Source organism: Eumetopias jubatus, unplaced genomic scaffold (genome assembly GCF_037043125.1).
Source record: "Eumetopias jubatus isolate StellerSeaLion01/CBP00866 unplaced genomic scaffold, mEumJub1_p1.0 scaffold_7, whole genome shotgun sequence".
NCBI classification, from domain to species: domain Eukaryota; kingdom Metazoa; phylum Chordata; class Mammalia; order Carnivora; family Otariidae; genus Eumetopias; species Eumetopias jubatus.
In genome coordinates, this window is record NW_028274813.1 from 60,221,889 (window position 1) to 60,233,696 (window position 11,808).

The following is an 11,808-nucleotide window of genomic DNA, read 5'->3' on the forward strand; positions in this document are numbered from 1 at the left end:
GGCTAGCAGGTGACTCTCCAGCCGGGTTTCAGTTCGCTCCCAGAACAACCTCGGCTCTGAGCTGTATACTGACCGCCCCCAGCCCCTTCTGGAGACCACACTAAGTCTGGTGTGCGGATGAGTCGAAATTTCCCGTTAACTTTGACCCCAGAATATATAGATAATTAGTTCACTGGGTCAGGGTGATGATCCAAACCCTAACCTGAAGGGATTTAAAAAAAAAAAAATCTGAAAACGCGATCTTTCTTTAGACAAATAAACAAAATCAAACAAAGCCAGCGAACTGTTGCTGTTTCTCTGATGAGTTTTCCTATGGAAAAGAGAGATTCCGCCCAGATACGAACATCTAACGAACTTTCTGGTAGGAAGAAACTCAGTCTAATAATAGTATGTGCTTAATGCCAATTCCATTTTTATTTCAAAAGGGGATAATTTATTAACCTCCTCAAGTTGGTGCCTCTCAGGCAGGAGTTTTTTTTTTAAACGGCCTTGCAAAGAATTTTCACCTCTGGGAAGATCTAAGGAGAACCAATAGATGGGCGGGAGGGGGAGAGGGGGGGTGAGGATTCTGCACAGCTCCTGCCGGCTTGCTCAATTTTCTGCAAAACTCTTCCTAAAAGCCCCAGTGTTCTCTTTAACAGATGTCAAGTTATAGAGACCACAAAGATCTAAAGACATCCTTCATGCATGCGCACACACACACACCCCAGCTGTAAACTCACTAGATTTTTTTTTTCCTCTCTAGAATTCATTCTGTGTGGTTAAGCAAGAGTGAGTGGTCCTGAGGCATTAATCCATCCTGAGTGGAGGTGGGAAGGTCAGGCAGGCCTCCTACAGCAGGGAGTGTTCAGGCTCACTATTTCTGCAAACAGGGAGGACAGAACTCCTACAACTGACAGGAGGTGAGGGTGAAGCTGGGACCAGTAAGACCCAATCTGCTAGGGTGAAGGTGAGCTAGCTCATCCAAGCAAGGACAGAACCCAGCCTAGTCTTGGCTGGGTGGACAGAGGGGTTGCACAGGAATGTGTCCCAGAGCAGCAGAGAGCCAAAGCAGGTTCCCAAGGCAGGAAGTTCCAGCCACCTGACAGCTAGCTCCACAGAGAGACATGGTGACCATGTGGCTGATGTGTAGCGACTCCTTCCCACCCTCCAGAACCTCCCTGGGGACCAAGGACACACAGGCTGGGGATTGCTGGCCCACGTTTTCAGGAGCAATCCCAAAGGGGAAGAAGAAACTTAGCCAGTCTTCCTCAGGGAGCCCCCACCCTGTCTCCCAAGGCAGATGTGGGACACCTTCATCAGGACTCAAAGATCACCGGCAGGAGCATCATAGTTTTGTATTTATAGTCTGATGTGACTCTATCATCTACTTTTTATTTGTTACTTCATCCTACTTGTTTTTTATTTCTTCATTTCAATGCGTAAGTTTTACTGGCTTGCTTGTCCAATTCTAGCCTCACCACTGCAGTCACACTTCACAGGCAATTCGGTATCATTTTCCTAATGTCGGTACTAAAAGGAAAAACAGACAAAGTGGATATGCTAAGCCATATAGAGTGAAAGCCAGTAAAGCCCATATGGGAGGCCCGCTGTGTTTGTGGGGGGGGGTAGTAAAAGGACCAGTGAACCACCAAGGTCAGCCTATGAGAGGACTAGCGAGAAAAACGACAGAAGCAAAGAGAAGCAGCCGCGCAGAGAAATTCAATTAACGTCAATAGATGCGAAGGAAGGCATACGTCTGGCCTGGACAGGCACAGAAAGGGATGAGGAGGAAGTAGATGTGTGTACTGTGTGGTGGTCTGTCTCTGAACTGAGAGGCAAATCTAGCAACCTCTTCCTTTCCTCCTGCTAGACCTTAAGAATAGAGACTTTCTGCCAGAGCAAATCAAAGGGCTAGGGAACTGAGGGGCCAGGGACTGTTGTTCGCTTCCCAAGCTCCAGCCTGGCCATTTGGGCTCTCCACCTTGGAGAGGGAAAAAATTCAGGGGAGCCTGCGGCCAGGGGGCGAAGCCACTGGCACTCGAAATAGTGGTTTCCGGAAACTTCCGGGAAAATAGACAAAAATCCCTTCTTTCGCACAAGTGCCCGACCCCTCCTCCGTGCAGTTGGAGAAGGAACTTTTAAGCAGAAGGGGAGACTCTCGGTCTTTTCCGACCCTGGCTGTTGGACAGCGCCCTCTTTTGTCCCCGTCAGCGCGGCCTCGAAGGAGGTACCACGTGGAGGGAGCCCCAGCTGCCTGGGAAAATGGCAGGGCGATTCCGCTGGGACTCAGAGCCGAGCCCGCCCTCCAGCTCTCATTTTCGGGCCCTGAGCCGCTTCCCACGATGGAAGGCGGATCCTGAGAAGGCGACCGGTTCCCTGCTACCCAGTCGGGCCCCATCCTCCCGCGGGCGCGCGGCGGGCGGGGCCGCGTCTGCCCTCGAGATCCCTCCGCCGATCCGTGCTCGCCCCCCCACCCCCCGCCCGCTCCCCCCGCGGGTCAGGCTCGGCGGGGCATTCCCAGCCTGTAGGCCCCGCGACTGCGGCGGCGCGGGAGGAGACCCGGGCTCGCCCCGCCGCCGGGGCTCTGTGCCGTGGAGAGAAGGGAAACCACCCTCCCTCCCACCACCCTCCAACACACACACAGCCTTCCAGGACCGGTTCTGTCCCTCCACCCACCCCCACCCCGCCCGGGGCCCAGCCCATTTAGGGCTTCTCCGAGGGGCCTGGAGCCCCGGGGCCCTTACTTTCGTAAGAGTCTCACACGCAGTGTGGTGTGTTTTAGCTGCGACATATTAACCCTTTTAATACCCCAGCACGGCACAGGTGTTAGTTTGGATCTCATTTGGTTGGTGACTGCAGAAGGGCACATTTGAGACGCGTCCCGACCTGTGAAGCACAGGCCGCCTCCCCAGGGGCTCCGGGGCCCGAGGGTGAGGTCGGGGAGAGGGACCCGGGCCGAACGGCGGCCAGTCGGGGAGGGAGGGCCGCCGCCCCTCGGTCCCAGACGCAAGAGGCCGCGCGCAACCCGAGTCCGCACCTGGCTGCGGCTCGGCCGTCGGGGCTTTTCTCGGGGAGGACTAGGTGCTGCAGCGCGAAGTCAGCCCGGCCGGTTCCAGAAGCCCGGCTCCTCCCTCTTGGACCCGCGCGTTCGCCTCTCTTTCCCCTTTATATTCTTCGATAATTTCGGAGGCAAAGATTTCAACTTTGGGGGGAATTTGTTTCATCTCTCCCAAATTCAGAAACGGATTCTTCAAAAGTCTTAATGTGTGTGTTTACTTTTTTCTAGCGTTCAAATGAATGCGAAGCCACGGATCGAATCCCGTCACTCATTTGGGGTTAGCTTCTCCCGATATTTCACACGGAAAACAAAACTGGGTCCCTCTTATTTGTACTTGTCCTTAACCTTTGCAGCAACTGCTGTAGATGAGGCTCTGTCCATTCTCTAATAGATTTTACTAGGGGCTGGTGACAGAGAACTGATTTCTTTTCTATTAGGGTTTAGCACATCTTTGTTGAAGGCCCGTAGAATGACCAGGGATTAGATTTGCATCTCTTAGGCGCCCTGTGTGGTCTTTGTGCGAAGCTTGTAACTGTTAAAAATGACTTGTTAGGAAGCGTGTGGGCTCTCATCGCTCTCCTTTTGACAGAATGATTGTGAAATTCAGATTGGCCCTGTAGGATTTAGCCCGCAGATTCCACCTGAACCCTAAGCAATTAGACCCTAATCTCACTGCAATCATATTTGAGTTAGGATTTGTTGCACTTTGTTTACTTCAATTAAAAGCAGTGGAATATTTTTTTTTTCAGCCTTTAAAGTGAAATCTCCAGGCGTAAAACCTCAGGACTTCTCAGAAACGGTTTTGGTGGTAATGGGGATTTCTTTTCTGTACGGTTTCCTCCTACTCCTCCCGCCCGCCCCTCCCCCATTTAAATAATCTCCCCCCCCCCTTCTTCCCCTGTTACTCGCTAATGCCTGGAGCATCTTCACAGGGGTTGAATTCAGGTCGCCTGGGAAGAAATGCGTCGAGATGACTCCCAGCTGCAAGGGGCGCCCAAGCTCCGGGAGTCCCCATGTCCCCGACAGAGCGCCTACGTCCCGCTCCCGCGCCGAGCTTTCCCACACTCGCTGGCCACACAGCCTGCGTGGGCTCCCGGCGGTGGGCGCCGGCCCGGCGTCTGGCTTCCTGCAGCCGAGTTTCTTCTAAGGCGCCTGGCGCCCGCGCCGCCGCAGGGCGACTGCCGAGACGGCGTGGTCAGCCCGAGCGCGGCGTCCGTCCCGGAGCTGCCCCTAGGGTTCACTGCGGCCTCCGCACGGGCTTCGCTCTGGCCCTGCGGCCTGCTGCGCGCACAGTCGGCCCCGGGAGGTGGGGGGCGGCGGCCTCTCCTCGGCCGGGGCTTTCTCTGCGTGGGTACCCGGCCGGCCGGCGTCCGGCCTCAAGCGGCCTGACTCCGGCGGTCCTCCGGGCCCGAAGCGCCCGCGGCCGGCCTCTAGCCTCTCCTCGACCGGCCTGTGGCCTAGAGCGCGCGGGCCTCTGGGCGCCGCCGGCTGACGGACTGCGGAGGGTCAGTGGCCCGGGTCGTCCGGATCTCGGCAGTTCTCAGGGCATTTAACCCCGATGCAGCTCCTAAGGGTCGCCTGCGGTTACTGTCAAGTCAGGTCACCTTAGTAGTATTGCTTGATCTGTGGTGAGTTTATCGCCTTCATTTATTTATCTGGTGCGACTTTGTTACTTTTATTTTTTTCGGAAAATCTCATTTGGGAGACACATGATGACAATGAGTCTGGGTTATCGCTTTTCCATTTTGATTCATAACCACTTATTTGCTCCTAGTGAGTTTGATTCGGTTCCCTAAAATACTGCTTCGCCTTTATCAGTTAATACAAAGGTGGGAGCCAACATAGGATGTAAACTAGAGAAATTTTCTGGCACGGGAGGACCTCAATGCCATTTATTTGAGGGGGAAAGGGAGATGCCACCTTTTAAACTTCCCAATAAACTTTTTAATAGCAAGTGTTCTCTTTGTCACGTGTCAGAGAAAAACGAATTTTAATGTTCTTTGTATTTGATTCCGTAAGAATGAAAGCTAGCCTACAACCTCACTCTGCCTTTGTAACTAAAACATTTTAAATGAAGAGAAAGTACTTTTCTGACGCTAAGTACTATATAAATGTGAGCAATGCTAACTAGTTTAAGCAAGTAGTGCTCTCTTCCAATATTTTCTGGGATGGAGTCCATTTTAAACAGGCTCATCTTTTTGGATAATTCTAATTGCTAACTCTTCTTAACTTTATTAAGAATTTGTAAGGGTTCAAGGGAATAAAGGAGATTCTGTCTTGCCATGGCTGGGAGGGGGTGGGAATGTGGTCTTGGGGTAAGGAAGAAGGGGGAGCAAGAGTATGATGATCTCTTTGAGATCTACCCAAAGAAGTCTTGATCTATAGATTGAGGCTCCCTGATTTAAATCAATCCTGTGTGCAGTTTAGGGCAGTTTTTCATTTCTGAATAGAACTGTATCAAAACCCTAGTGTGACCATGACAATTGGGTAATCACACACAAGGCATCTTTGCTAATGGAGAGATTCTGTAAATATGTTTCTAGTGAATACACAGATAACAGTCACAGTGGAAGGGTCAGGTGCCACAAATCATAGATTACTCTGCCAAGGGTTGCCAGCCATCTGAGGCTTGGAAGGACATTAACTGCCTTTGCATTCTCAGAATACTCTCCTCAGTTCGTGATTTCACTTACTTGACCCTACTTCTGTTATTTAAAAGCAGGCAGTCACAATCAAGGGCAAGCAGGTTGGCTACCTACCCTTCTGGCAGCTCGCCAGTATTCCCATTTAGCTGCCAGCAGACAAGGAGAGGAGTGAATCAGTCATGTAATCCTACGGTAGCATCTAGAATGTATCAGGAAAACTTTAGTGGCAGCAGGAGGGTCCACCAATCAGCCCTGTTTCTAAATTCTCCACTTCATATCTGTAAAAAATCCCTCTGGGGGAATTCACTAGTGGGAAGGGCAGGGAGGGGAATGACACAGGAGCCCTCAAGCAGTTTCCTTGAAAAGTAAGTTGTAAGTGCTTTACTTGATAGTCCCAATTTTGAAAACGGCCAATTTTGAAACGGACTCTCATTACTAACAGGGGCAAAAATCAGGAAAAGTGTCCCTTATCAGTAGTAGGGGGGAAAAATCAAGAGCTTTCAATAAGATTTGGAAGATTATAACTTCTTGTCAATAAAACAAACTTTTGCCTGTTCACATTTGCTTTCATAGAGAAATTATTGCTAACTTAATAAGGCTTAGGCACTCAACTTTCAGAGAAATTATATAAAATTGAGATTATATAAAAATAGTCTTTTCCTACCTCAAATTGAAACAAGTAGGTATTTGGCATACAGGGACGTTGTAAAAGTAAAATACATCTCACTCTAACATTAGCATTTTTTCCTTGAGGATGTAAAATCTAGAAGTCTAACATAAAGGAACCATAGGGTGAAACGAGACTTGCTGGGTCTCCTTTGTTGGCAGGTTAGGCCCTTTTCTCATACTCTTCCATCAGAAACAGCTTTGGGATCTGGAATGAACTATCATGATTGAGGATAAAGCCATAGCTTTTACCAGTAGGTACCATGAAAAGTAAGTAGACTGACTTCATCAATGAAGTTTTCTCCAGGGGATTTGCCTTTGTGAGAGGCTTTGTTGCACTTTTTGAACAGACAGGTACAATTCATGGAAGTATGAGTGTTCAGGAAGGCTAGCAAAGTGTATTTTTAGAAGAATATTGTATTTTCTAATATGTCAGGACATCTCTAGATGTGAGATATAAAAAAACTAATTTAATTTTTTGCCAAAATTAGACTATCATTACATTAGTGTATTCTTAAAGAATGAAGGTAGACATTACTCATCTACAGTAGCAAAGGGGAAAAATATTTAAAAACCAGATGACTGATATGTGCCTTATAATTTAAACAATACTGAATGATGAACAATCTTCCAAGTTCATTTAAGCAGGAATGGGAGAGAATCTCTATAACAATGAGTAAAAAAAGATCTTGTACAAATATGCCTAACCCTCCATTTTATTAGCTTATAATGCAAATAATTACTTGCTCTTGGTACTAAGAGCCATTTTAATGTAATGGATTCATTTCAGACCCTCAAGAAAACCAAAGCCAATGTCCTTTTACAAGTTTGGGAGGAACTTTCAAATGGCTGCACCCAACTTGAAGACATAGATATTTTTTCTTGCTTATTAAGTTATAAACTTAGAATTTATGCTGATGAACATTTTCTAACTTGACTAATACGTCCTGCCAGAGACCTTTTTCTTTTAAGAGAACAGATAGCAAGTGGACAGAAGGAAATTCTAAGCCTGTGTGATTTGATAGTGGTCACATTTCACATTCTTAAATTTAGAGCTATAAATAGCCATATTCTTTTTTTTTCCTTTGTGTGTCTCTTGGTTAGTATCTTGTATAGTGCTTTGCACATAACAGTTGTTCAATAAGTTTGCTGAACAAATGAATTTGTGAAACATTTTTACTATTTACCTTGTAATCTTTTCTGATGTACAAAAATAAAAAGAAAATGGGGTATTAACATTTTTTTATGTGAACAAAAAATTATTAAAATTCTACGTGGGTTTGACTCAAAATGCCAGAAAAGGAGCCCCATTCTGTGCTAGTTAGCAAGAGAGGAATCGCTTACATTTCCCTGCCTATTCAAATGAAAACTGTTTGAGGTAATACTGCAATGTTTAAAACAAACATAAACCCCCAAAGCTTAGATGTAACACAAAATGAACCCTAAGAATTAGTGACTTGGAAAATCCTTAGTTAATCTCTTTTTACATTCCAGATTTCAGCTTTCTATGGCACACTCACCTTTCAAGACCTTTAAAAATGCTAAAGGGTAGCCATCTTCTGAAGGGGTAAGGGGACCAGAAGGTCGCAAAATCCTATCATTTTTGGGGGAGTGGGGATGGGAACTGGCCAGTGTGGTCTCATCGCCTAGAAAATAATTTAAGAACTAGTGTTGATTGTTAATGATAAAGCCACATAGGGCTGCTCTAGGGAAGGTGGTACAATGGCCAAGAGGAATCTGTTATGCAAGAGCAATGGCTACTGTGTCCCCAGCTCCTATCCCTTGGAGAGCACCCCTCACATTGGAGTAGGGGCTGCAGCTTGGGGTACCATGGAACCAGTGGAGTGGAGGTAGGGGAATCAAAAGATTGAAAGTAGCTTCAGGGTTGGCATGCCCTCTGCCTTACATTGGTCCAAACAATACTGGAGTCTCTCTTCATTGATTTGGGGCCCTGGCTCACGATTATGGACATGTTGAAAAAGACTAGACTGGCAGATTCTGTTCCATTTTGAATGTGAAGCCTTGCATCAATGCGTATGAGGGTATTATTTCAAGAGGAAAATGTGCGCATATATACCAAGGACATTCCCTGGCTTCACCTGAGCAGGCTCCCTAAGAGTTTATTTGCATCTCAGTAGCACTTGCTCAGCAGGATGAGGACACTGGAAGGAGTCAAACAGCAACAGAACCCTAAATAAGTTAAATCTCAAATCTAAATTTCATTTGTTTAAGACTAAACGTCCTCTTTTAAAGCACTCACTTGGCGTGAAGATATGGGTATTGCTTCCTGTATATCCAAATATACATTTATACTCTTAGTGGGTTATAGGTCATCCTTCGACTTGTGTTCCTAACACGAAATGGATCCCTAAAAGGAAATCTTCTTTAGCACTGTCTGGAACAATGATGACCCGCTGTTGTCCGAAGAATTCTCTTTTTTATTCACATGTAGATAGGAGTTGGTATTTTGTCACCAAGTTCATGCCAAAGTCAACTCACTATAGTGAAAGAGTATTTATAACATTATACTTTTTTGATAGAAACCAAAAACGGAGGTTGATACAAATATCCTGTTGTCAATGCATATCCAGTTTAAACATTATATGGAAGAACTAGGCAGTATCACCCTAAGACATAAAGATTTTATGATAAGAAAAATGTATGGCCTATTTATTGATTTATTTATTCAGTCAGTAAACATTCATGAGTGCTTACACCAGGCAAAGTTCTACACATGGAGAAAAAGATATGTCTCTGACCTCAAAGACAATGTGTTTGGAGAGACAGGCATGAAAATAGACAAGTACAGTTCAGTGCAATGAGTGGAGTAATGTAAGGTCTGTGCAAAATGCAATGGGATCCCAAGAGAAGAAGCATCTGTACATGGCAGAAGGAGAAAAGGTAACACTTGAATTCACTCTTGAAGGAGAAACGGAGGTCCAGGTAGAGAAAAAAGTATGTGGAAAGGCCCAGAGGCAGTGAAAAGCATATTCCGTTTCCGTTCAGGGAATCATACCTAGGTTGTACTGCCGGAGTAGGAAGTGTGAGGAGACTGTTAGGAGTAAAACTGAAGGGGTGCTATGGGCTAAACATTTTGAAGACCCTTGAATGCCAGACTAAGAAGTGTAGATTTATCTTGCAGCAGATGGAAAGTCATTGAAAATCTTCAAACATAATCAGATGTGCATTTTAGAAAAACCATGCAGTCTGCAGACAGGAGAATGGATTAGAAGTGGGACAAACTAGTAACATTGAGACTTTCTGGTGGTGGTTTTTACCGCCCCTCTTCTCTTGCTGATGAACATTTTCTACCCCCCGCCCCGCCCCCGGTAGAAGAGTTCTAACGAGTGCTATTTTATTAAATAGGTACAAATCTTCAAACCCTAAGCAAAAAGGAAGGCATAATGATATTTTCCAAAGAGGCATCTTTTTAAGGAAGATGAGTGTGAGCACTGGGTAAAGATCACGGATTAATTTTGTCTGCTCTGCGGATACCTTTTCGGGTGAAGACAGCATTGCTCATTGTTTTATTTTACTGTATGATTGACACCCACCTGAGCTGACGGTTCTGTTGCTCAATTCAAAGACTGTGTGGTGTTGTAGAAAGAGTGCTACCAAAAGTCAAGAGACTTTCCTCTAGTTCAGCTTTATGTCTTAGTCTTTGAAAGACCTTGGGGAGGTCACTTTACCTTTCTGGGCTTCATTTTCCTCAGCTGTAAAGTTGAGGGCACAACGTAAGTTATTTGTAATGTCACTTTATTTATATTATTATATGATTTACGACTTGGCCCTTATTAATCCCTCCTAATGTTTATTTCTCACCTTGTCTTTATGCTTTCTCACAATTTCAAGAGAGAAGTATTTGGAGGATAATCCTGGGGACATGTTATTTCGGGCAAAATTCTGTCTTTATTGCACTTTATTTAATATACTTAGCCTTCCTCCTGGAAATATTAGGATGTTGGTAGCTGTTTTGAAACTGTGGCGTTTCTGCTCACCTGAGTCACATTTTATCCCCATATGCACAAAAGAAGGACTATTTAATCACTTTCAACATCTACTAGGCTAAATTAATAATTTAGCTCTAATATTTAAGTTATAAATTTTCCTTTCCAAAAGGGTTGTTTCTTGGGTCAGATAATTATATGTTCTCAGAAAGCTAGTGTACGTATAAAATTATGGCACTTAAAATTATAGGAAGTGTACTGCTTCTAATAATACTCTATTTTAAAGTCTGCATTTCCTTGGAAACTTCCTGTTATTTAATGCTCTTTTTTTTTTTCACATAAGAGGCTGTTTACATTAGTAATATATCTTCTAGAGCTCTGGGAGTTCAGAGGGTTTGTACTTTCAAACCAGCACAGCACTGTTACTGTGCTTTCAGAGACATGCAGGGGTCCCAGGGCAAATCAAAATGTTTTTAAATGTATGACATGTGTGAAGTTGATGAAAATTCATGACTTCTCTCTGTCAGGGCTGTTTGAGCTTAAATCATCAGAGAAAGGTGAGTGCAAAGAATTTTATTTAATACTTTTAATTCTGAAATCCTTCCCATCCCCTTGCTTGGGTCCTATGTTTCAGCTCTGCGCTATTTAATAGTCTGCTAACAAAAACTAAAAAAAAAAAAAAAAAAAAAAAAAAAAAAAAAATTAAAAATTAGCCGCATGCTCTAAATTGCTTTTCAGAATTTCCTTCTTAAACCATTGCTCAGATGTATAACTTTTAAAGAGGAATTGAAATGTGGTTTGAGAATGTAATCACGTACTATAGAACATGCAAAATACATGTGAAAGACCACACGAGTGCTGTTAATTTAACTGATTATACTTTATGCTTTAGAAATGTTTTCAAATTTATCTTTTAAAACTGAAAAGAAAATATTCCAGGAAAATGTTGAGATTAAAAAAAAAGCCAAAATGCTGTGGATATTGAGATCAGCTGTTTTTAAGTAAAAATCCATTCAAAGCAAAATAAAAGGCATTGTGTAGTGTGTGCCGGCTAAAACTGAGAACACAAGAGCATTGCAGTTAATTAGAAGCAATCAACAGGATGCTTTGCAACATTTCTCACATCAGTGCGCCATCTGATCGCTATAATAAAAATTTCCCACAGTCTTGATGCAAAAAGGAGTAGAAATAAATATTTGAGTCATTAAAATATATGATGCATTTCAATTGCTCTTGCCAATAATTTTTTTTACTAAGTTATTGTTACAAAAATAAGATCTTGAAAATCCCCAAAGGTTGTTCTATTTGTGTTTTAGGGGATAATCTTAGTTACGTGTTTTTTTCTTAATTTTATATGCATTTGAATATGGGAAAAATATCAATTTTTGGAAATAAAATTTAGGGCATGGGTTTGAGTTGTTATATGATTTATGTGTGGTGATTGTACTTAGGAAAGCTAGCTGGGCTTTTCCTGGACCGTTGAGCCATATATTATGAATGATCAGTTATT